Here is a 24,423-nt window from a genome sequence, read left to right as displayed (position 1 = left end):
ATGCTTTGGGTTCTATTATCTAAGCAGTGTTGTCTAATGGTAGCAGGAAATTGTGAAACATATGCCCCCAGAGATCCAGGTGGCCCTTACTCTGAAAATGTTCAGGAAGCTATTAAAGACTCAATATTCACCCAAACTTTGAGCCCCTGTTGGATGGATTTTTGTTTATGGTGGAATTTTTTTTTCTCTGTGTGCTTTGTACTTTTCTAAGAAAAAGCTATCTAGAGTTTAGGAGGAATCAGATGGCCCTTTACTTGTATAATTAAATAAAATATTTTTTAAAAAAAATGACATGCATGGTCTTTTATCCTAAAAAGATGTCTAGAGGCAGAAAAAATATTTTCCATGCAACTTTTTTCAAATGCAATTCAAAACATCTCAGGTGACTACTGAGGAGTTCCCCCTTCTGAAGCATTGGAAAGTTACTTCTAGTCTACAAAAGGTTTCAATTCAGGGTAGATTCTTAAGTTCATAACAGCAATGGGAGAAAACTTTAGCACTATTTTTAGCATATTTTTTAAATGGATAATGTTATGTACGGACATACGTTGTTAAATTTACATGTTTTCACATGCTCACCTGGGATTGGTTGCCCAAATCCCGGGAAGTTTAAACTACTGTCATTGGCCGGCTGATCTGCCGGAGCTCCTTAAAAGGCAAGCTCCAGCAGCCCAGCCAGCAGAACGCAGTCATTTACTCTTGCAATAAAAAGTGCTGAAACTCACTTGCACCTCTCGCCTGCTGCTTCTCGCTGATCTAACAGATAAAGTGAGAAAGCTTGCAATATATTATGCTTTTAACCACTGAAATTGTTTTATTCAAATCAACATTTCTCAACTTTTTTCCCTTCAGGATGTATAAGTTGTAGCTCCCAAGATTCCCAGTCAACATAACTATTGCTGAGAATTCTGGATGCTGAAATCCACATATCCGGAGGAGGCTGATTTAGAAAAACTTTTCCCAAGCTGGTATCTTTCAGTTATATTAGCCTTTAGTTTTCATCATCTCTAGATAGCACAGCCAGTTGTGATACATTTTAGAGATGCTTGAAGTTGAAATCTGGTACTTCTAAGTATTAGTTTGAATGGAAATTGATGTAAATATTGTAAAAATTTCCTAGGCTGGAGTAATCCTCAAAACAAACACAACCCTAACCATAACCCATAACGTTATGGTATATATGACATCATGAAATTCAGGAAGGAAGACTAAGACTTCTACTGCTGTGTTGTGGTGACCATTAATCTTGTTTTGTTTCCTGTTTTTTAGGTGACTTTTCCCCCCACATGTTTATGTTGCTGACCACAGAAATTAAATCCGGTCTCTACTTTAAAGTGCAATTTATTATTTATCTGACCTACTTTCTTTACAAATAAGATGGCTATTTGGTGTTTCTTTTTTTAATCATCTTTGCTCTTTCTGTTCCCAGATTTTAAAGATTGTGGCCTATTATGTAACAGATGGTCTGACAGACCTTCAAGTTTGGCGCAGAAAATAGTAGCAGTGGTGTAAGTAATCAGAAAATAGACGCTCATGAATTTTAACTCTCTTCTAACAAAAGAATTCAAGGGGGCAAGCACTGATCTATCGGTTGCCGAAGTAATTAAAAGACTTAGATGGCTCTCTTGGACATAGCATCTTTTCACTGTTACAGGCTGTTTATACTGGATTAGCCTTGTTCATGTCCCACTGATTTATATATGAATAACACTAGAACAAAACAAGAAGCTAGTCTTAATCCAGAAATTGATACATTCCAACAAGCATCAATCAGGGTTCTTCTTTTATCTTCAGATTAAAACTACAGCATGATATCACGATAGAACACATCAAAACAAAAGGATTCACAATTTTCATTTTCAGTTTTAATGGTAAATTAAAGGTTGCTCAAGGAAAGTAAATTATTGGATTACTAGTTTATAGGTTCCACCAGCTGTAATAATAACACCAGGGAAGGTTGATGTAACTAATAAGTATCCATGAATAATTTTGGAATTTCAAAAAATATTCTCTAATATTCTTTAGAAACTTTTATAGTCTCTCCTTTTCAGGACTATTAATATTTTTCCAGTCAAATAATAGACAACTTCTTGACTTTTTATTGTTCTTTACTAAGAAGTTTGAATTGGAATAGGGCAATTTTTATTGCTGTTATTAGTCAGCGTGGTGTTCTTCAGCTATGTAAGACTACAAATGAATGAAAAATCTGGGAGCCGAGAAGATAAAGTTACATTACTATAACTCTATCCACAATATGCTATCCAGAATCAACTATACAGGGTAATTCTTTAAAACCTCCACAATTAATGAAAGTTCCTACCTGGACCAGAAGTCCCTTCTTACATTCACTCATGCCTTAATACGTTCGTATGTGGATTATTACAATGGGTTATATGGGATTGACCTTGAAGAACATTCAAAATCTGCAATTGCAACAGAATGAGGTTGCTTTAGTATGAATACTTATCTAATACCTTTGCTGGGCAAGGAGCATTAATTAACCCAAAGGTGCTTTTCAGGAGGCAACGGGACTTTCTTATTTGTTTTTTGTTTGAAGATATTTCACTTCTTATCCAAAAATCTTATTCAACACCGACCAGATGGTGAGGAATGGAAGGATTGATATTCCTTGCAGACAGCTGGTCATTTGCATTCTTTTAGAGAGTCATTGAGGCCACTTGGAGATTTATATGTCCTTAGGGACACCTGTGTAGTGCAAATTAGTGTGGAGCCTTCTTGGCTGCAGGATGTTTTCTGCCCTATGTCCCTTCACCGTTGAAGAGAGGCGCAGGCTGTTGGGGACGAATCTGTGTTGTCTGCATCTCAAACTGAAGTGCAAATGGTTCCTGTAGTCTGCATTTTTTCTGGAAATCTGTTCATATTCCCACATCATTTGAAGGATTCTCATTCCAAAGTGCACAGCTGATTTATTATATATATTAAAGATATGCTAAAGCCAGTATTTTTTTACTAACAGTTCTGTGAGCATGGATTGGTGCACGTAGCTTGGCTTGGTGGGCGTGGCTTGGTGGGCATGACAGGGGAAGGATACTGCAAAATCCCCATTCCCTCCCAATTAGCTGGGACTCGAGAGGCAGAGAATATATGCGGGCGGGGCCAGTCAGAGGCGGTATATACCGGTTCTCCGAAATACTCAAAATTTCCATCACCGGTTCTCCAGAACTGTTCAGAATCTGTTGAATACCACCTCCGATTAAGGCTCAACTAAATATAAATTTTAAAAGGCAAACTTCTTTGTAATGTTCTGATAGTTTTGTTTGATGAGATACATAAAGTTACCCACCTTCCAGGTCATTTTTATCAGCTGTCACACGTGAGAAATGTCTGAGGGCAAATAAATGCAAGAATCAAATTCTTATGAGATCACTGGGACAATAATAGACTGATCACTGGGGAGAATCTATCAGAGTTGGCCCACTAGGTTGGATAACAACAGAGACGGTCATTTTGGCTTCCTACTGCTGTGACCCAGTCCATCTGCTTCTCTTTGACCATATGTTAAACAACTATCAAAGACTCCACAGACACTGGAATGTTACACATCAAATGTACTTCAGTTTCTCAGAAATGTCATAGAAATGATACTGTTTTGAATTCCTCTTTCAAGTTTATACTTGGAGTTTAAGACTTGCCTCAGAATACTGATATATTTTTATAGAATATTTTGGATTTAGATTTGGAAACATTAAACCTATGATGCATTATACTTTTATCAGACAATTTTAATTCTTTTATTGATGAATTCAAAAATGTGGATATGTATGTATTTGTAGTAACAATAATACAATAGTCAATTCATAGATATATTTCAATGTCTTATATACATTTGTGTTAGTGGGCATGATGTATACAAAAAAGTGAAGAGAAAGTGCATCAGGCATATAGCAAAAAATGAAAACCACTTTGAGATTCTCAGTACAAGACCTAAAATGTCAGATATATCTATTTTGGAAAATATTGCTGATCAACAGTCTTACAAGTCACTAAAAGTGATAGATGTGGAGTATTTTAGCTAAATGTATTTAATTTTCATTATCATTTTTAGTCGTTCAAAAGGAAGGAAGGAAGGGGTATTTGAATCCTGAAAATTAAATTCAGTTTCAAATGATTATTCCCATATATAATCCATCAACTAAAAAAAACCCAAACATAATGGGGTTGTATTAATTCTGTTTTCCAGTTGAGTAATGGTGAAACTATATAACCTAAGTACTGGCTCAAATATTTTACTTTGGTCCAAGTAAAAAACTACTACTCACACAACTTCTATTTTATACCTTCTATAAAATGAAAGAAATTGCAACCTTGAATTAATTATAGAACTCCCTGGCCCAAGATACACTGGCCACAGGCTTTACTGATTTTATTAAAAGGACGTTTAGACATTTTATGGGAAAGAATATGGATATTTTTAGTGAAGAAATCACCTAAATAAATATAATTCTTTATCAAATGTCATTGACATTAAACAATGATTTTGTTTTCAGACTTAGCTGATTGGTTTGCCAAAAGAATTTTCCAATCTGATTTCCAATTTGAAGCAAAGGGGAGTGGTTTTATCAAGTAAATGCTCATCCAGATAATCACGATGTATTCTAATTAGTTCATCCAACTCCGTCATTTTCAACATTCCCTAATAAAGGTAAAAGATAAAGGTTCCTCTCGCACATATGTGCTAGTCATTCCTGACTTTAGTGGGCGTTGCTCATCTCCGTTTCAAAGCTGAAGAGCCAGCGCTGCCCGAAGGTATCTCTGTGATCATGTGGCTGGCATGACTAAATGCCAAAGGCTCACAGAATGCTGTTACCTTCCCCCCACAAGGTGGTCTCTATTTTTCTACTTGCATTTTTTACGTGCTTTTGAACTGCTAGGTTGGCAGAAGCTGGGACAAGTAATGAAGCTCACTCCGTTACACGGCGCTAGGGCTTTGAACCACCAAACTGCCAACCTTTCTGATCAACAAGTATTTTAGTATTTAGTATTTTAGTATTTATTAATACTTATAGGCCGCCCTTTTCCCTGAGGGGACTCAGGGCGGCTTACATAAAATGAGGGGGGGGGGTATACAGACAATAGACACAAACAATACATAGAAGTAAAATAGTAAGCAACATTCATTCATCATTTGGGTGGGGACAGTTATCTTTGTCCCCAGGCCTGACGGGCTAGCCAGGTCTTAAGGGCTGTGCGGAAGGTCTGGACGGTGGTGAGGGTACGAATCTCCACGAGATCAGTGGAGATCAGTGTCTTAGCCACTGAGCCACTGTGTCCCTTTTAATAGGTCCATTGGGGTATTCTAACTCAGTGTTTTACAACCTTGGCAACTTTCATATATGTGGACTTTAACTTCCAGACTTCTGAGTGTTGAAGTCCACGTATCTGAAAGTTGCCAAGGAACTAAAAAAAGGAACCTTACTTGGGCTCTGACATCCTCAAGTCTAGGTATGATGTGGCTTTCTGCAGAGAGAATGATATATCACCATGGAACCTGCTGCTGATGGCTCCGCAACATAACTTATCCTTCCAGCATTCTTCTCCAATATACCATTTAGGTTTTTAATAAATGCTATCTATAGATTTCGCCTCCCTTCATAATCTGGATTCCAAAACATCTACATAAAAACACCCACTTCCCCCTGTTTCACACGTCCATTATTTGTACATTGTGATTCTTAACATGGAAGGGGGTTGCATGCTTTTTAGAATTGACATTTGGGCAATAAAGTCAGTTGGGTTTCCATGCAACTTATGCAGTGCTTCAAAAGATTAATCATGCTATCAAAGCAAGGAAATACATGCTCTAGGTATTATAAGAGTTTCCGTGTAGCTGCATACACATAGACCCTAGGAAAAATTCAGATGCAGAATTTAAATAATCAAAGACGCGGTTTCTGGTAGCAAACCATTTCTGTTTTAAGCACAGTGTAACAACCAGTTACAATTCCCCCCCACCCCCACCCCAAATTTCCAGACTTGATTCCAGGAAAAGTGCCACTGTCCAAATATAGTATTTTTGAATGCACAAAAGAGGCCACAGACTATTGGCTGACGCTCAAGCTCTGGAGAAGACGCAAGCTTGAACTTGCTTGGAGCTGAATACTGTTATCTTGTCAGTAGACACTGCCTTCAGTCTCTATCTGTTTGGCCACTCTAATTAATGATCTTTTAACTGGACTGTCAGTCCTGTTTAAACCTGAGTGTTGCCAGTTGCTTCCTTCATCGGGCCAGCCAATGGGAATCAGGCAAGTCATTCAAGCCCCCCACTGTCCCAGTGGCTCTGAGCCTATAGCAGCCCAGTTTAATAGGGCATTCAGAGCTCATTAGGGAAAAAACACATCAGGAGTGACCGCTCCAGTACTACACATTGCCACTAATAGCCTCAGTGAACAGAATCGTTTCTGTTTCTGCTCACTTGTTGTTGAGTCTTTTCAGTGTCAACAAGTGGTCATGTCGGCAGGAGCTCGCCATTCGGCCCAGCAGTTTTATCCGTTGCTCTTCTGAGCCAGACTTGTGTCCTCTAGCATTGTTTGGCCCACAATGAAGCATGAGCAATTACAAAGGCATCACAGCCATTCATCATCAGCTCACGCATTCGCCCGGCAATATTGGCTGCCAAACATTCAACCCATCAGGTTGGCACAGGGAACGGGTGCCCATAAAATACGAATCATTTTGTAGATTAACCCCTCCCCCAACAGGCCTCATCTCCAGAACCAGAACAATCAGGAAATCGCGAATGAAGTGAAAATTAAATTGGGCAAGGGAGTGATTACAACTCTCTCACACACACAGAGGAAGAAGCACACAATACAAAGGAGTTGGGAATGAAGGAACATTATGTGGTAGAAACCCACACACTCAAATAAAATGTCCCACAACTTAATTTTTTAAGTTGTACTGGTTGAAGTAGCAATTAACTATCTCCCACTGAAAGCAGCTGGAGTGCTGGATTGTACTCTATTGATAAAATGATTGCCCTTTCCAAAAATATCTAACAGTATATTCTTGCACATGGACTAAAAGTAATTAAGCAAGACTCACACTCAAATCAATGTGTATTGGAATCAAAGCTTTATTCGTTCTGTCCACATTTGTGAATGAGTAGTGCAAAATATAAACATTTCTTTTGAAATAAGAATCTCTGTAATAATGGGAGGTAATTGTCTGCTGGTCAGCATATAGAGTAAATCAATCCAATGTCTGACAGTAATAAATGAAAGTATTTCTGAATAAAAAATATATTTGTAACATATTATACAGGAGACAACAAGCATTCTTTCTTCTATGGTTCTGCTTGCCTTGTTGCAAATAAAACTTATGTTATTATTTTTTTAAAATACTCCCTGATTAATGGATGGTGAGACTTCTTTTGATAAAAGGAGAGTTTTTCAGTTAATGCAAATTAATAATCAATGGAGTACTGTGGATCTTCTTATATCCTATAAAGTAAGTGATAATAAAAATAGTGGTTCCTGGCAAATAGTTGCACCATCCCATCTCATAGTACTAAACATTATATCTGCCACATTCAAAGTTAAATTTAAATACACATTATGGGGGCCAATATTCTTAACCAGATCTCTGATTTCTAAACTTTAATTACATATAAATCTGAAGTGCATCTTGACTCTTCTTGAGCAGAATGAAACTGAGGAAACTAAAGTTATTCTACCCCTTTTTGTCCCAACTGCATGTGTTTTATATTGCAAATAATAGAAGGGAGATTATTTACTATAATTATATGCTTCTTATTGGAGCACGGTTGGAAGAAATGGAGGGGAAGAAATGGAGAATTAAAGACAACTGCAGCAGAGACAAGAGCTGGCAAGAACACCGGCTCTTTGATAATTCCTTTCTGGACAAAAAGAGGTTTTGAGATAGCCTACAAGTGCTCCAGACGGTTGCTCCTGGGGAGGGCTATTCTGCCTCAGATCTGAACATTCCCTGAATGGCAATGGTACATGTTATACCTCTGCTCCATGAGCTGCATCAGTTGCCAGTTTGCTTCTTGGCCCATTTCACCGTGCTGGTTCTGACCTTTAAATCCCTTTAGGGCCTGGTTATTTCAGTTTCAATTACATCTGCCTGTGCCATCAAATCTGGCAAAGGAAGTATGCCGCAGGTGCCATCTAATAAGGGGCGACATGGAGCAGGAATCAGGAAATGGGCCTTGTCAGTCATGGCATCCATTCTGTGAAACATCACTTACTCCTCCCACTACATCTAGCTCAGTATTGGAAATACTGACAGGGTTGATGATATTTGACTAAATTGATGGGTGGACTAATATAACATAAAGCATGAATGCTCAAATATTTTCTATTAAATGAATTGAGTTCCAGGATTAGTAGATGGTTTGAAATTTACTGAATAATATATTTCAGTGTTCATATTTTTGTAACACAGCTCTTTGTTCAAAGAATATTACCAAAGTAAATAGATACAAATATCTTTGTATCTTTATGATTCTTATTTTAGAACAAAATATATACAGCAACATACAATATGTTTTCTGACAAAAGAGGGAGGGAGGGAGGGAGGGAGATATAGTAGATTAGGAGTGGAGAAACCACAACTCTAATCTTAGATTAGATGGAATCTAGCAAGATAAATTTGAGCCAGTAACTCTCTTTCAATCCTAGACTGTGAAATCCAAAATAAATAAATAAAAATGTATCTGCCAATCTGCAATGGACTTGTAAACAGTGTTATATACTCTATAACCTTCAATGATCTTCATCCTGGGCCACTAATAATAACAATGGTCAGGATGTAGCTCTTCTTTTCTGCTTTCCCACCAGTTCAGGCACCAGAGAAGGATTTTATTTAAGACACTTTCCTACCAGACTGCACAGCCTTTTGTGCTTGATTTCATGTGGACTCCTTTATGGCCTGTACTGGGTTTTATCAAGGAATTTTGTTTTATTCATAGAACCTGATGTATGTTCTATTAAATCACAAGTTTTCATGCTAGGAGGGACAAGTCCAACATTCAGAGAAAAACAAATTATTTCTGAGAAGATGTATAAAGATTTGGGCTGCAGATTTCCAAAGGACATAGAAATGTCTGCTTTTCAAATAACATCTGGGAACCTGAATCTGTTGCATCTCTTTTGACAGCCAATGCAGCAATATTAGTGGAATCTACTACATTAAAGGAAATGCATGAGTGATAAGAAGAAAAATATACAGGGAAACAAAGTTACGTCCTGAGTTCTAATGATTGTTGACAGACCCACAAAGAACTGAAAGAATAGCTGATTCTGGCTGGTCAATTACTTATTTAACAAACGGCATATGGTTTTTGTCTTGAGATCAGGCAAGATGACACAAAGGAACAATGATTAAGGAGCCTCTGAATGTGCTTTGGGTGGCCAAGGAAGTTGGCATTTTAATAGATTTCCCTGCAAACCTGCTGGAAAGGTAATCTAATTGCTTAAATCTAATTTGGGATCCCATCCCAAATCTTAACCTTATCTTTTATTCATCCATCTTTCAATTTTTCAGATAAATAGCATATGCACACAGGCATCAATTAACTTGGTTATTTTCAGTGACTGATATGTATTTAACTTGCTAAGGATGGTTTACAAACTGTATCAGGAATGTGGAAAAAGTCCCCCTTCTTTGGAAGAATGTTAAGACCTGCCAATTAGCATCATCTAAGAGTATGATGCAACTCTGGGGATGGCTGGTGACTCTCACCACCTTGTTAACCTTTTAGTCTTCCAAATTTTTTAAACTCTGATTTTCACTTTTAACTTGCAAATGGTAAGCTTGTTTTTAATTAAGGTCCAATAGAACCAGAGATCATCAGTACACTAAAGTGAACAATTGAAAATTATCTCAGAAGACGATAAAGGCAAGCCACTTCTATATTGTGCCAAGCAAACTTCATAATTCTGTCTGTGTCAAAATTAGGAGTCCAATCTCATTTCAGAACTTCCTTATCTTCAAACAAAACATATGACTGACAGGTACTTGAGCAAAACAACAACAACAACAACAAAAACTATACATGGACATATATTTGAGCTTGCTAAGTCATGGTTCTTTGAGAAAAAGACAAGTTGAAATTTTCAAACACACCAGACAAAAAAAGACATGAAATTTAAAACCTATTCTAAACTGTTTATATCATGAACCTCTTTGTCCTAAAATGTTATTGAAAATCAGTATATCCAATAGAAGACAATAGCTGCACTAAGGTTTGCATGCTTTATTCCTTGTGTGCATAACCATGCAGGGGATTCGATATATTGCATTGGAAGTATCTTCCACTTCCAAGTGATCTTTACAATGCATAATTTGTCCTCATATCCTCCCCTGCATGGATTGCCCCTGTGACTATGTAGGATAGATGAGGAGGAAACTAACCACCATATTACAAGAACACAAGCAAGTGGTCAGACAAAGATATCCGAACTCACACAGCAATGGACAAGGACACACTTTCAACTTTGCAGCTACTAAGATTGTTGGATGAGCAGGCACAAAAACAGCCAGTGAAGTGATTGAAACCTGGGAAACAGGCCCCTCATCAGTCAACAGCAGTGCTGATTTACCACTAGCCTATCAAGTATTTAGAAGCCAAGGGCTGGGCAGCACAAGCAAGTGACAGCTAATGACTTAAAAGCCAATCAACATCTAAAAAGCCACTTACAACAGACACTATAAATACCACACAGAGAACAGCAGACACTCTGCTAGAGAATCCAGCACAAGTCCAAAAGCTCAGAAGACAAAAATCTCTGGTCCTGGTGACTGACCCAGATTGGATCCTACAACATTATCCTGGGGCATCTATATTCCAGGAGGATTTTCCCAAAGATTTGGCCTACCTGCTGATCCATTGGTGCTCTGTGATTCAAGGAGATAAATTGGCTGAAGAGATAGAGCATCAGCTGCAGAAGATCAGGCATAAATATGAAAAGAAATACTGGCATAAGTATATATTTGTCTTTACTACAGTGATTGATGTTTGAGGTTAGAGATTAAGGCTACACATTTTTTTCTTCAACACGCTGACTTCTTTGGTAGAAGTTTGGGACATAACATCACTCCTATATGCTTGGAATTAAACATCTAATCATCAGAAATCAGTGAGATGATGGAGACAACTTCTTGCTAAGGCATGTGGATTTCTTTTGAATGTATGGACTTTGAATAGGTGGTGGGGCTTTCTGGAACATGAGCCCAGTTACTCTGGAACAGATCCCACTATTTCTTGACTAATTCACCTAGGATGAGATGAATGGTACTGTACACTTTTTTGAGGAGAATATTTGTACGAATTTCTTTGAAGATGGTGGTATACCCCTCCTGAAAAAGCCATCCTCAGTTTAGTGCTCTTAGGCAATTTCCATCTAACCTTCAACTTTCCATTTTTTGGGAAGAGCATTGTAAGGGTGGTTGTGGGGGGACTTTCCATAAACATCTCCAAGCATAGGCTACTAAGACATTTACTGAACCTGGTGTCTTCCAGATATGTTGGAATTTTGGAAGGCAGATCTACAGTTAAATCTCATTTTTATTCCATTTATGAATGTGCTCACAATCTGGGTTCATAAATGATCTCTATTCTAATTCTGAATGGTTTCTTTTTTTCACTTATCTTGTTTCTACCCATCAGTTTATGTGACCTAATAGGATATTTTTTTTGTCTCATATTCATAATGTTGCAGTTTAATTTATTCAGAGTTTGTCTAATATCACTGCAGCATAATATGCAACCTATAAACTCCTGTTTTCATACTTACAGTATCCACTACAATCTAGATTACACCAGTTCATACTTTATAACATATATTGTACCTTTTTCATTTAAAATTAAACCTATACCTTCATTTCTATACCTTCATACACCTTCATATATGTATTCATCAACTACAAGTTCAGAAAAAAATATTTTGATCTTTTGAATATTTCTCATCCTTGTTTAATTATCCTTCCTTCCTTCCTTCCTTCCTTCCTTCCTTCCTTCCTTCCTTCCTTCCTTGCTTGCTTCCCACTATTCCTCTTTTACTCCATCTTGCAATTTTGCATATACCGTGGTTGCTATCATATACAGTCATTAGATAGATACTGAGTTCCATCATCCATCATGCTTTGGTCAAGACTTTCTTAGAATATATTAATATTGCTACAATAGTACAATATTCCAACTACCGTATTTTTCAGAGTATAAGATGCACCGGAGTATAAGATGCACCAAGGTTTTGAAGAGGCAATTTTTTTTAAAAAAGTTTTTGCACTGTGTAAACCTCCCAAAAAAGAGGCATGAATAGCCTTTAGGATGCTTGTAGAAAGCTCCTGGCGGGTGCCCCCCCAAATGAGCAAAAATGGCCCGTTTTTCACAAAAATGGGCCTGTTTTTTGTAAAAGAAATTACATGCATAGTCTTTAGCAGGCTTATAGAGTGCTCCTGGGGGCTGGGGGGGGGGGAAAGTGAGCAAAACTCAGCCCCTTTTTTGCTCATTTCTGCCCTCCCCAGCCCCCAGGAGCTCTGTGAAAGCCTCCTACAGGCTCTGCACAGCCATTTTGGTGAAGGGGCAGGGTTTCGGGAGGCAAAAAAATGCTGTATTCAGTGTATAAGACACACCCAGATTTTCAGCCTCTTTTTAAAGGGAAAAGGTGCATCTTATACTCTGAAAAATACGGTAATCCTGTTACGAACTCTGTGTATATCTGTTATGAACTTTGCATAGACATCAGGAAGGACATCCGGCCAGTAAACACTCAGCTCCCTTCAGTCACCCCAAATACTGAATAAAAGGATTAAAGAGTAGTAAAAGGGAAAAAAATATTTATGTCACAACTATTGTTCCTGCTAGTAGCAAGGATAATATCGTGGACATCTTTTGACCAGTATGCCAAAAATCCAGCCAAAGTCTAGTTATATGCAAAGCATGCTTATAACAATTTGCATGAATGAATGTTCAGGCTATTCTATGCAAGCAAGAATCTTTTTGTTAGTCTTCCTTAAAAATCAATATTCTGTTGCCTGCATTTCACCAACTAGAAGAAATATGTACAATACTAACATACCCTCTGGATATGTTAGTTTCATAGCTGCACTTTCATCAGCCTCCAAATCTTCCCACTCCAAATCATGAGCTTCTTTAAGAGCTAATTACTGGGAGTTTGCATCTTCAGATTTGAGTGATTTTTTTAAAAGTTAAAAATACCTTTCATGGTTCTTGCTGATTTCATTCAAATAATATCTTCTTCTATTAAAATACTAAATAACATGAGATGAAATGGGCAACAAAAGTAATAAATAAAGGAAGATTTCCTCTCTTCTCCACAGAGGTGCAGGGGCTATTATATCTTTTTTCATTTTTTTTTAAAAAAACACCCAAGAGTGGGTGAGAGCTTGCATAGGAAAGGAAGGGCAAAGGAACGACTTCACACTGGAGTAAACCTGAGACCTAAATTCAAGAGCCAGACAGTTGAATGAACCGGATAATCAGGGTATTTTTGACAGGTGCGGCAGCCTTCCTTATAGCTGGCATATAATCATTACCATTTTAATAAGGCTCTAATGGGGGGGCTGATAATTCAATGGGGTGTGAAGATCCTAATTCAACTCCCAATCCCACATGAATGTGGTAGAATTTGTGTTCTTTGTTTTCTTCCTTTGTACCCCTGAATGCCAATAATTACTGGCTATAGATTTTTTTTTTAAAAAGAAAATCTTAGAACTGGAAGCTAATTTAGCTCTCCTAATACTACACAAGAATGTCAATACTCATAAAAAAGAGAAGCTAGTGGGAATTGTGAGAGTGTGCTGCTTGATGTGTGTGCATTTAATACACTTGTTGGTGTTGCAAAGATCCTACAGCTGAAGAGGTTTGGTTTAGCTTAGCACATGAATAATACAGTCACTGTTTCCTTAAAGCACCAGGGGCTCCCTTTCATTTTACCAGCAAATGCTATACGTGCACCATAGTGGTTGAATTGTGCCATAGTCCATTTCTTGTTAAAAATACTACTTCAAATGTCCCAAAATGCTGCTTTTGTTCCATTGGCACTGATTTAGCTGTCATTCATAGAGAAAAGTTAGCAGCCCATAGAGCATCCTATTAAATACTTTAAACTTTATATCAATATCAATAATAAACAGAACTATATACGCATGAAGTGGGTAAACCTGAAAGAAATAGTTTCTGCCCATATTGTGGAAGCAGGAAAACAGCTGTCATTATGATGGATGGAGAATATGATATCAAAAGAATTAATATATCATAAATGATGTGAATTTGTGTGTATGCATGTAGGTAGACATTTGGGGAAATATTTCTGCCCTGCTTTTCCACAACATGTAATAAAATAATTACAATAAATCATTCTGCAACCTAGAAATCAACACGGGTACAAAATAATCGTCATTCTCCTTCCCCAAACGCTACAACTTGCGAAATCATGTTAATGATGAAAAGGATTGTGCCATTTGAATAGTTTTTTAAGGCAGCTTTCTTGAGTTTGGTACTCTTCAAATGTCCTAGATTACCTTACTGTTGAGATATCCATATCAAAACAACAGAAGCAGCATTGTGCCAGCATTGAACCCTGCAATCTCCACTCTTTTCGTACCTCCGTGCCATGTCACAACACAACTTCCAAAAGGATTGGCTCTCGTAGCACAATGGCATGCTGGTTTTATTATTTGTCCACATTGTGAGCTCTCCCGCAGTTGTCTCTGCACCCATCATTCAGGGTCTCCATGACCATGATACACTAACATTGCAATATAATTTCCCTGGGGGGAAGGGAAACCAGATAAGAAGTCACTGTCCAAATACCCCTGCCTCTGCCCTGTGGAGTATTCTGCCTCCAGGAAGTGAGACAGGTCTCAATCTTTGGGCCTTCAGAAAAGGAGTTAAAATAGGGGGATTTGCATGTGAAGCCTAAGGGACAGTCATAGGGCTGGTTAGCCTCATGAAAGTCATCTCTTCACATTTTAACTAATTTCAGTACACTGTTTAATATTTTGATAGTATTGTATGTTGCTTAGAGTCCCTCTTTAAGAGAAATGGGTGGTCCAAAAATGTGGAAAATAAAATTAAAAAACAACAAATGTTCGAAGGCAAAGGAGGATGGCCAGCCACTGATGAACACCTGAGCCAACCAATGGCTTCTTACAGGACAAGGAAATCCTTCAAATGCATTATATATACAGCATCCTTTTGTACTTTTACCCCAATGACTCTACGGACTAGGATTCAAATTTACTTGAGACTGTCCACTTAGCCATGTTAGAGTGTGACTGAACAAGAAATCCTAGTGCAGATATTTTATTTTTTGTGACTCCAGCCCTTTAATAGTAGAACTTAGTGTTGAAAAACTGGCAAAAGTCCATCCAAAAGCTGTAATATAACCTTAATAAAATCTGTGAGATTTAGAATATGAAGAAAATATAAAGTAAAGATGATTTAGGAGTCAATTCTAATAACAGTCTACAATGCATATTGTCTAGCTACCAGTTGAAGCTAAAAGGTTTCTTGGATATTAAACTCTGTTATGATTTATTTATTTATTTATTTATTTATTTATTTATTTATTTATTTATTTATTATTTATTTATTTATTTATTTATTTATTTATTTATTTATTTATTTATTTATTTATTTAGTGTTGTGTGCTAGCCTTATGTACCATGTACTTGTGCTTTCTCTGAGAAGTGTGTCTTGAACAGCTCTATTCATTAACAATGACTAATAGGCTTATTATTGCTGTGAATGTTATTGAACTGTTTGCCTTGCTAGCTTCAGTTGCTTCATTCTGCTAACTCTGCTAACAAGGCAGGGATCTATTCTGATTGAGATGTTCATGGAAGAAGAAGAAAAATGCTCAATAGCCATACCTAGAAATCCCTTTCCGGAAAGTCAGGTTCAATAATGTCTTTAATGTAAAGCTATATTTTTTGACCAAATAATGGAGTTCTTGCTTCTCCTAGCATTTCAATCTTCACGGAAAGAAATTGAGTCAACCCCCCCTTCCCTTCCTGACTTTTTAAAAGTAGCCTTCTGTACTTCTTGCTGGTTTTGCTGCAAAATAATTGTGAAATATGTATGAAGCTGGAGAAAACCATATATGGGATAGTTATCTGACAAAAATACTACATTCCCTACTCCCACTCCACAAAATTTGCTATTAACATAGTAAGCTCTTAGTTTTGCTAAGGTATTTTTTTCTCTTACTATCATTAAGCCTGCAATGATACTTATATATAACCCAATGAACATGCTTATGCCATGTTTTCTATCTCTATCTCTATCTCTATCTCTATCTCTATCTCTATCTCTATCTCTATCTCTATCTCTATCTCTATCTCTATCTCTATCTATCTATCTATCTATCTATCTATCTATCTATCTATCTATCTATCTATCTATCATCTATCTGGCAGCTTTCATACCTAAAGCATTACTAGAAGTCGTAATTGCCTAGTTTTTAAGCCAATGTCTTTACCACTACACAAAATGGCTCTTTATCCATTTGATGAAGAAGAATCTAGTACATAGATTCAAAGTGTTGTGAGAGGTTCTTGCGCTAATGTAAGTAGATGGAAATCCTATTACATTCAGTAGGAATCATGAATGGAGAATCGATGCAATACTAATTGGATTGAATGGAAGAGGAAGAATCTTGTCTCTTTTTGCAGAAAAAGGAAAAAAAATTAGAGCAAGGAGATTTCAGACCAATAATTCAAATAGCATGACCTGGGATGAATGTAGAACAGACAATAAAAAGTTCAACATATGAGCTCCATAAAAACAATGCAGATTCTTAAATATGGATTCATCCAGGACAGGTCTTCTCAGATTAATTTTTTTCACTGCTTTAAACTCATTTCTTTAGAAATTTATGGAAATATGGTTTGATATAATATAATTTGACTTCAGCAAAATACTCATGACATTATGATTAGTAAGCTACTTAAAAGTAGGCTAGATGGCTTGAAAAATGGTGAGTTAGCAGTTCTTGAATGATGAAATCTTTGCCAGAAGAATAGTACATTTATAGCACAATACAATGCAATTGTTTTACCTCCATAAGATTCTGACTTTAACCCCTGGAATTTCCACAATTAATGAATCTCTGATTATCCCTCAATTGTCATTCTGCTATTTATTCGTTCAAGAATAAACACTCAGAGTGCATCAGGAGCACTAGACATTAAATGGGAGAAACCTAATCCTTCCCATAGTCTCCCTTATGAACAAATCACATACATTATAGAAAAACCAAGAATTCTCATTTTAAAAAATCTTTCTATGTCCTCCCCCCCCCTTTTTTTGCTTTTCCAAAATCAGAACACTTTTGCAGTGAGATTATTGTCATGCCACTTTCTGTAAGGGTATTTAATGCTGAGATCCAGTCTACTTTTCAAAGATGGGAGGTTTTATTTCCAATCAACTTTGGAAGACGACTTTTTAATTTATTCAGTGGCTCCTGTAATGTTACTATGGAACTGCAAGATTAAATTCTACGTATTACATCTAATAAGTGAATGTATTTGATAACAGAAATCCAGTGACCTTGTTTTAAACAAATTTTGATGGGTAATAGTGAAATTTTAAAAAATTGGAGTTAATGAAAGAATGGTGTAACATCATTCAAACTGCTTACTTCTTGTAGTCATCTATCCACATTCCCAATAAATTAAAACCACTTTTGCTACCCACATTTCTGAATAGTATTTAGTTAATGTTGCTAACATTTAGTTACTACTCTACACTTAAGACAATACAGATTAATAATTTAAGTAGATTAAAAATAGACACATGTTAAATGCCTTCATGAAGAACTTTATTCTGATAAGCAACAATGAACCGAATTTCACTGTCACGTGAATATACTTTTAATGTAGTCATATAAAATATGATGGTGAAATCACATGCATGTGTCACACTTAGCCACAATGGCCTCATAACTGCTGTTGAATTCATTGGAAGCACACAAAAGCAAGTCAGATTGTTTTGATTGAAAACAAGGAGTAATGTGAGACATTTTTGACAACTGTAGGAGACAGAAAGCAAACCAAAGCTAACAATTCTTTATTGTTTGCAGTACTCCATACACACGTTGTCTGCATTATGGATTTAGCCTATAAACTGAAGGTTTTTTTGGCGCGCGGGAGGGGGGGAACCAAATCACCTTGAAGATAGGCAAAACGGTTGTATTGGCGCAAAAAAAAAAAGTAGAACTGAACGATGTGTTTTCTCTGTGTTGTCCTTTGTAATTATGCTGCTGAAAAAGAGAAGTATTATCCCACCAGGGTCAGTGCCAGAGGATTACCCAAAGTTTTTTAAATGGGATGCTAAAGTGGTACAAACAGGTGCACAGACAAAGAACCCAAAAAAAAGGAGGGGGGGGGGGAGAAGATTGAGAGAAAGAAAACCTTCCACTTTCAACCACAGAGTAAAATTAATGGTTTCTGTAAATGAATGGCACGGTTAGATTACCATTGAACTTGTAAAATTAGAGGAAGGAGTCAGATTCTTCATTACACTCCTATTTTAATTTAAGCAAAAGAGGCCAACCGTAATTGCTCTTTACCTTCAAAATCTTTTCATTGGAATAATTTTGCAGCAGGCAAAGTGACTCCTACAAAGAATGGTGCTTTCTTCAATTGGTTTGTTCCCTTTTCAAACTGTATCCTGCTTGCTGGGATTTCTCTTTGAACAAACCACGTGCTTCGAGAGAAAAAGGGATCAGGGTGGTGGGGATTTGTAATAACTTGATTTGAGGAGAGGGATTGACAATTTTTGAAAAAAAAATAAGAATCAAATGTACACTCTGAGGCAGCCTGGTATATAAGCTTTTCTTCTTAAGTTTTTAGAGACATTTCTAAGTCAAGAGCTTTTGCCATAAAAATACGAATCCATACATAGACAATATTCAGTGTAACATGAAGTTTTACTTTTTTTAGAAAAAAACTTTTACTTTTCAGTTCCTTATTATTTATTATGTGTTCTATTGAATTAAAAAAAAGGAACCACTTTTCCTTGTGTGGATTGGAATTTTGGATTATGTCCACTCATATTGTTGGTGGTTTAATCAGATAATTTTAAATTCAAGATGGAATGTTCTTGGTTATTTTCCTCCTGGATTTAATAGTTTTATGAGAGGACCTCTTGAGATACCACTTTCTTGAAATTATTTACTACTATTTGGAGGTCTCTAATCCTCGAACATTTTAAGAAAAAATGGCATTTTAAGAAAAAACAACTCTAGCAGGCAGCATCCAAGAATTTTATGGCAGCCCACTTGTCGCAATTACAAGAAAGGAACATTGAAGAGCTAAAGAATATCAGAGGGAGCAAGAGGAACTACTAGGAGATACCCTCATAATTTGCTCTTTTGATAAACTGATATTTTGTGATGTGCCATATCTCTCAGGGCAACTGTTTAGTGAGCAGACAACTCTCAAATACAGTATGCTTTGAAAAAAATAAAATAAAAAATGCTCACCAGGCCAAAAAATGTTAAGTGAAGTTTGATATATCTCAGTTGTCTAGGAAATGCAAATAATAGCTTCCAGATTTATATATTTATCATATTTGTGTAGCTACCCATCTCACATGAAAGTGATTCTATTAACTATGTAGGATGCCATGAACTGATGTAGGGTTTCATTAAGTGGCTTTAGGACCTCAAATAACTCAGAGAATGAATCCCTAATATATAGGTAGTGGTGACATCATAACTATAAAGGTGAGAGCAAGGATGTTTCACTATTCCCTGAAGCAATTAAGGATTCTATTAACCATCAGGAAGAAAAGTCTAGATATATCAGCAGTGCTCCAAAGAGTACACTCACTATTCTGATCAGACGTGGTATTCACCAGGTTCTGATCCGTTCTGGAGAACTGGTAGCGGAAATTTTGAATAGTTCGGAGAACTGATAAATAACACCTCTGACTGGCTCCACCCCCATCTATTCTCTGCCTCCCAAGTCCCAGCTGATGGGGATGGAATTTAGATTTTACAGCATCTTTCCCTGAAGGAATCAGTGGTAGGTTGCAATTTTTTTACTACCGGTATAGATGCACTCCTGCGCACGCATGCACAGAAGCGTCCAGGCTGATGGGTGGAGCCTGCTGCCACCACTACTACTGGTTCGGCCGATCCAGGCCAAACTGGGAGCAACCCACCTCTGGAGGGAATGGAGATTTTACAGTGTCCTCCCCCTGCCACGCCCACCAAGCCACACCACGCCCACCAAGCCACATCCATAGAACCAGTAATAATTTTTTTTGAATCCCACCCCCTAGGACAGGGGTGTCAAACTGAAGGCATGCAGACCAAATTCAGCCTGCAGGGTGCTTAAATCTGGCCCTCAGGCCAGCCTAGCATAAGCAAAGGATGAGCCCATGGTGCCTCTGCCGGCCAAAACTGTGCCCTGTTTTCAGCCTGGATGGTCTCCTTCAGTACATTGCTGACCAAAACAGGGCTTATGGGGGGAGCATGCATGGCTGCCCCATACCCCGTTTTCACTGCTAGAGGCACCTTTTTGGCTGGCAGGGTCCTGCAGGAGGCATCCGTCCCATCCTCCCCCACAAAGGAGAACTACAACGCTGTTCTAACCCTCGAGGAAATCCAGTTTGACACCCCTGTCCTGGAACATTCCACCCTTGCAAGAATTTTGCCTACCCATAGCAATGGAACTTTATATTTCAGGAAAAAAAGAAGCTGAGACTTAGGTGTAAACATTTCAAGTAACACATTTAAAAAAATGAATCTATGCACAAAACCTATACATTGGATAGGAAGATCTCAGTCCAGCATTGACTGAACAGTTTAGAGAGCCGTATAAGCTTAGTTCATAATCTTCCCGAGCTTGCTTGAAGGTGTACTCTAATCCTATCATCCACCAAACGTTGTGTTCCCTGCAGTGCTGTTTCCTCATAGAGGCACACTGCTGACCTCAGACCTAACCTGAAATGATCAGCTTTGGCATGGGTGAAAGGTCAGCTGAAGCCCTGACTATGCTTGACCCTTCTAAGACATGAGATCAGGCAGTCTCTTCAGTGGAACAGCCTCAGCCATTTCAGCACCCTGTCAACGGGTAGTGGAGCTGCAAAATAGAGAAAAATACACCTAAACATTAACCTCCTGCTGAAATATGGAAACAGCCAGGTTAAACAATTGTACAACTACCGTTCTGGAGGAAAGTCTCATTTTTAGTTCATTTTACACCTAAAGTCACATATTTATTTATTTATAAAATGTATATGCCTCCAGTGGATAGCATTCATAGATTCAACAAAATAATGATAAAAGTTGAATAGATAAAAATACAACCCAATATGATTAATACACTTTCAAAATCTAGGTAATTAAGCCCCATTTCTTCCATATTTTTTCCTATGAGAAGAATCTCCATTACGATATACTAAAGCAGGGCCAAATGACATAATGTATTTTCTCTCTCCTGCTGCATTTTGGAATGTGCACCAGCAAATGTGCCAGCAAATATTTAAGCTTGTTTGTTTAAACTTAAAAGCTGCCCAGCTGCACTATGACTATTTAGTATATTTTAACCTTTCTCATACCTCGGTTTTTCCTAACCTTGAATTTAATGAGAGATGTCCACTAAAAATCCAACTTAGAGATTTCTAGGTTGGAGTAGCTTTTCTTAGACAGCAGGGATAAATCTGTTAGCCTAAAGTAATCTTATGATTACTGTTTGGCAGTGATTTTTTAAAAAACTCTTCCATTCTGTAAGGTAGAAATAGCAGTAACATTACTGGGGTTTCAGCAAGGGATGGGCGGAAATGTCACATTTAATACAATTGTGGTGTTATTTCTGTGTTTATTTTGTTATATATTGCCCAATAATAAAAGTTGGTATTACTACTAAACAATGTACTTCTAAGAAAAGAAAAGAAAATCAAAACATTTTAGCCTTTAGAATCCCCAAATCCCCTAATTTTATAGTATGGTTCTCTAATCCAAGGAAATGTACAAAAATGTTTCTATTAAAAATGTTGTGTTAATGTTTGTAAAAATGTTTGTATGCACCCTAAATATATATGCTAGTAAAAATATTTGCATAAAATTCAGGAAAGAAACTAAAGAAAAATGCTTGAAAAAATAGGAAGCAACGCTGAAGGCCAACACCTGTATGTTAGAACATACTTTGAAAACTGCTGCAAATTTTCACACACACCCTCAAATGATGCAATAATAGGATATTAACATTAGAAAATAAGCAACCAAGATAGCATCAAAGCTGACAATTCTATCCATCAGACAAATTCATGCAGTGACTTAAATGTAAAAATGTAATGCGTGGTCAGCTGGTCAATTGAAAACTGAGCCCTTTTACAGGGCAGAGTCCACAATTTAAGTTTTTTTAGCATATTTACAATCTCCATAACTATCAGTAATACAATGTAAGCAGGACAAGGAAAAATGCTGCAGACTATTCATTATTAGAAATACTTTGTGTTGTTCATTAGAGAGTGAAAGAAACTAAATCAATATTTTCTTGCATTATTATAAGCCCTTGTTGTGAAATATCTAATGGCTGAGAGTTAACATGGACATTTAGAGGCATGTAATGAAATTATATTTACACAATGTAGGAACAGCTGATTGCTGTCAAATGAGCTGATTTCTTTCTAATTATTATGACAGTTGTTACATATCAGAGCGGCATGATATTAAAATGATAGTAACTCATCAAGGACTTCTTTAAAAGTGTTTTAAAAAAAAACTTAACTGAATAAGCTCTCTTTCTCCTATTAACCAGATATTCTTATAGTACATTTCTCTCACCTTTTTTGTCCTTATTCTATATGTGCCCAGAGCTTGTCTGGAAAGAAGAAGCTGTTCAGTTTAATTCCTCACTTTTGTATAACTTACCTGTCTATCTTTTCCTTTGATTTCCAGGGGTGGGGGGGATATCCTTTAAAAGAAAAATATTATATAACACCAACGAAATTCTCATGTTGTTGAATGGAATAGATATGCATTATTCTGTATATGTTTTAATGCTCTTACATCATGAGTCCTAGACTGAACTTAACTCTTTGGCAATCAAATTTGTATTTGTGTTTCATTTTTCAATATTTTTCAAGCTTTCCTTCTATGGACCCTCTATCTGCCCATAGCTGACATTGAACATATTTATCCTCATGCTAAAAAAAGGATAATGAGTAGTGAATAAAAAAGGTAGAGAAAGATCTGGAACCGAAAATTGCTTTCAATTTTCCCAACTGCTGGGATAAATTTTAAATATTAACACTAAAAAGTTAGCTAGTACTTGCTTAGTGACAGTATGTTAACTAATATCTTAGTATACTATCTGTACCTATGGAGAATTGAATGTTATTTTATTTCCTATTGATATAAATTAAATTAAATTATTGTCTTAGTTGAAAATCTTAAACCAAATAATATGTGATAGAACAGGAAATATCAGGCACAATAGATCAGGTTCATATGTGAAGGTCCAATTAAACTGACTTATTGCTAATCGTGTCTATGCAGAGAAAGTTTCTCAACTAATGGTTGGCACCTACTTGGGGTTAGATAAAGGTCAACAAAATTCAAGAGAGATTGAACTTATTTTGTTTGTGACCACTTAAGGATTCTAGACTGGTCTCTCTTTTAACTCTACTCCTAGGTTCTGCCAGTCCTTCTCCTATAGGACATATCTGAAACAAAATAAGCTTTTGTTTCTATAACTGGTTCAAAAGGCAGCAGTACAAGCAGTAAAGGAGCCTTTCATTTTGCCCATGTATTATCACTGTTATACAAACTGTACTGGTTTGTGGTTGGCTTCAGAGTACAATTTGAGGCGGTGGTTATTGCCTACAAAGCACTTTGTAGCACAGGGGGACCTTGGCAACTTGAAGGTGTGTGGACTTCAATCTCAAATTTCCCCAGTCACCTTGCTTGCTGGCTTGCTAGTTTGTTGGCTGAGTGGCTGGGGAATTCTGGGAGTTGAAGTCCACATTCGTTCAAATTGCCAGTTGACATAGGGTAGCGATGGCTAACCTTTACCGAATTGAGTACCAAAAGCATGAATGTGAATGCGCACGTGAACGCCCAAAATGCAATGTACACATAGCTATCGTATGGACTCCATATACATGCATGTGCACCCCTTCCCCTGCATGCGCTTCCCTGCATTCACTTCACTCCCTGCGCATGCGCAGCAGAGACCTGAAGACCAGCTGGCTGGCAGGAGGCGCGAGCGCGGCAGAGCTGATCTGGGCCGATGGCTCACACGCCCACACAGAGGGTGCTGTGTGCCACCTCTGGCACATGTGTCATAGGTTCGCCATCACAGACACAGATATCTGAGAGACTTCTCAAGTCTGGACGAACATAAGACTATAAATCTATGTAGCAGCTGTCTAATGTTCATTGAATGGCAGTAACC

The sequence above is a fragment of the Thamnophis elegans genome, chromosome 7 (assembly GCF_009769535.1).
Source record: "Thamnophis elegans isolate rThaEle1 chromosome 7, rThaEle1.pri, whole genome shotgun sequence".
NCBI classification, from domain to species: Eukaryota; Metazoa; Chordata; class Lepidosauria; order Squamata; family Colubridae; genus Thamnophis; species Thamnophis elegans.
Note: the sequence above shows the minus strand (reverse complement) of the source record.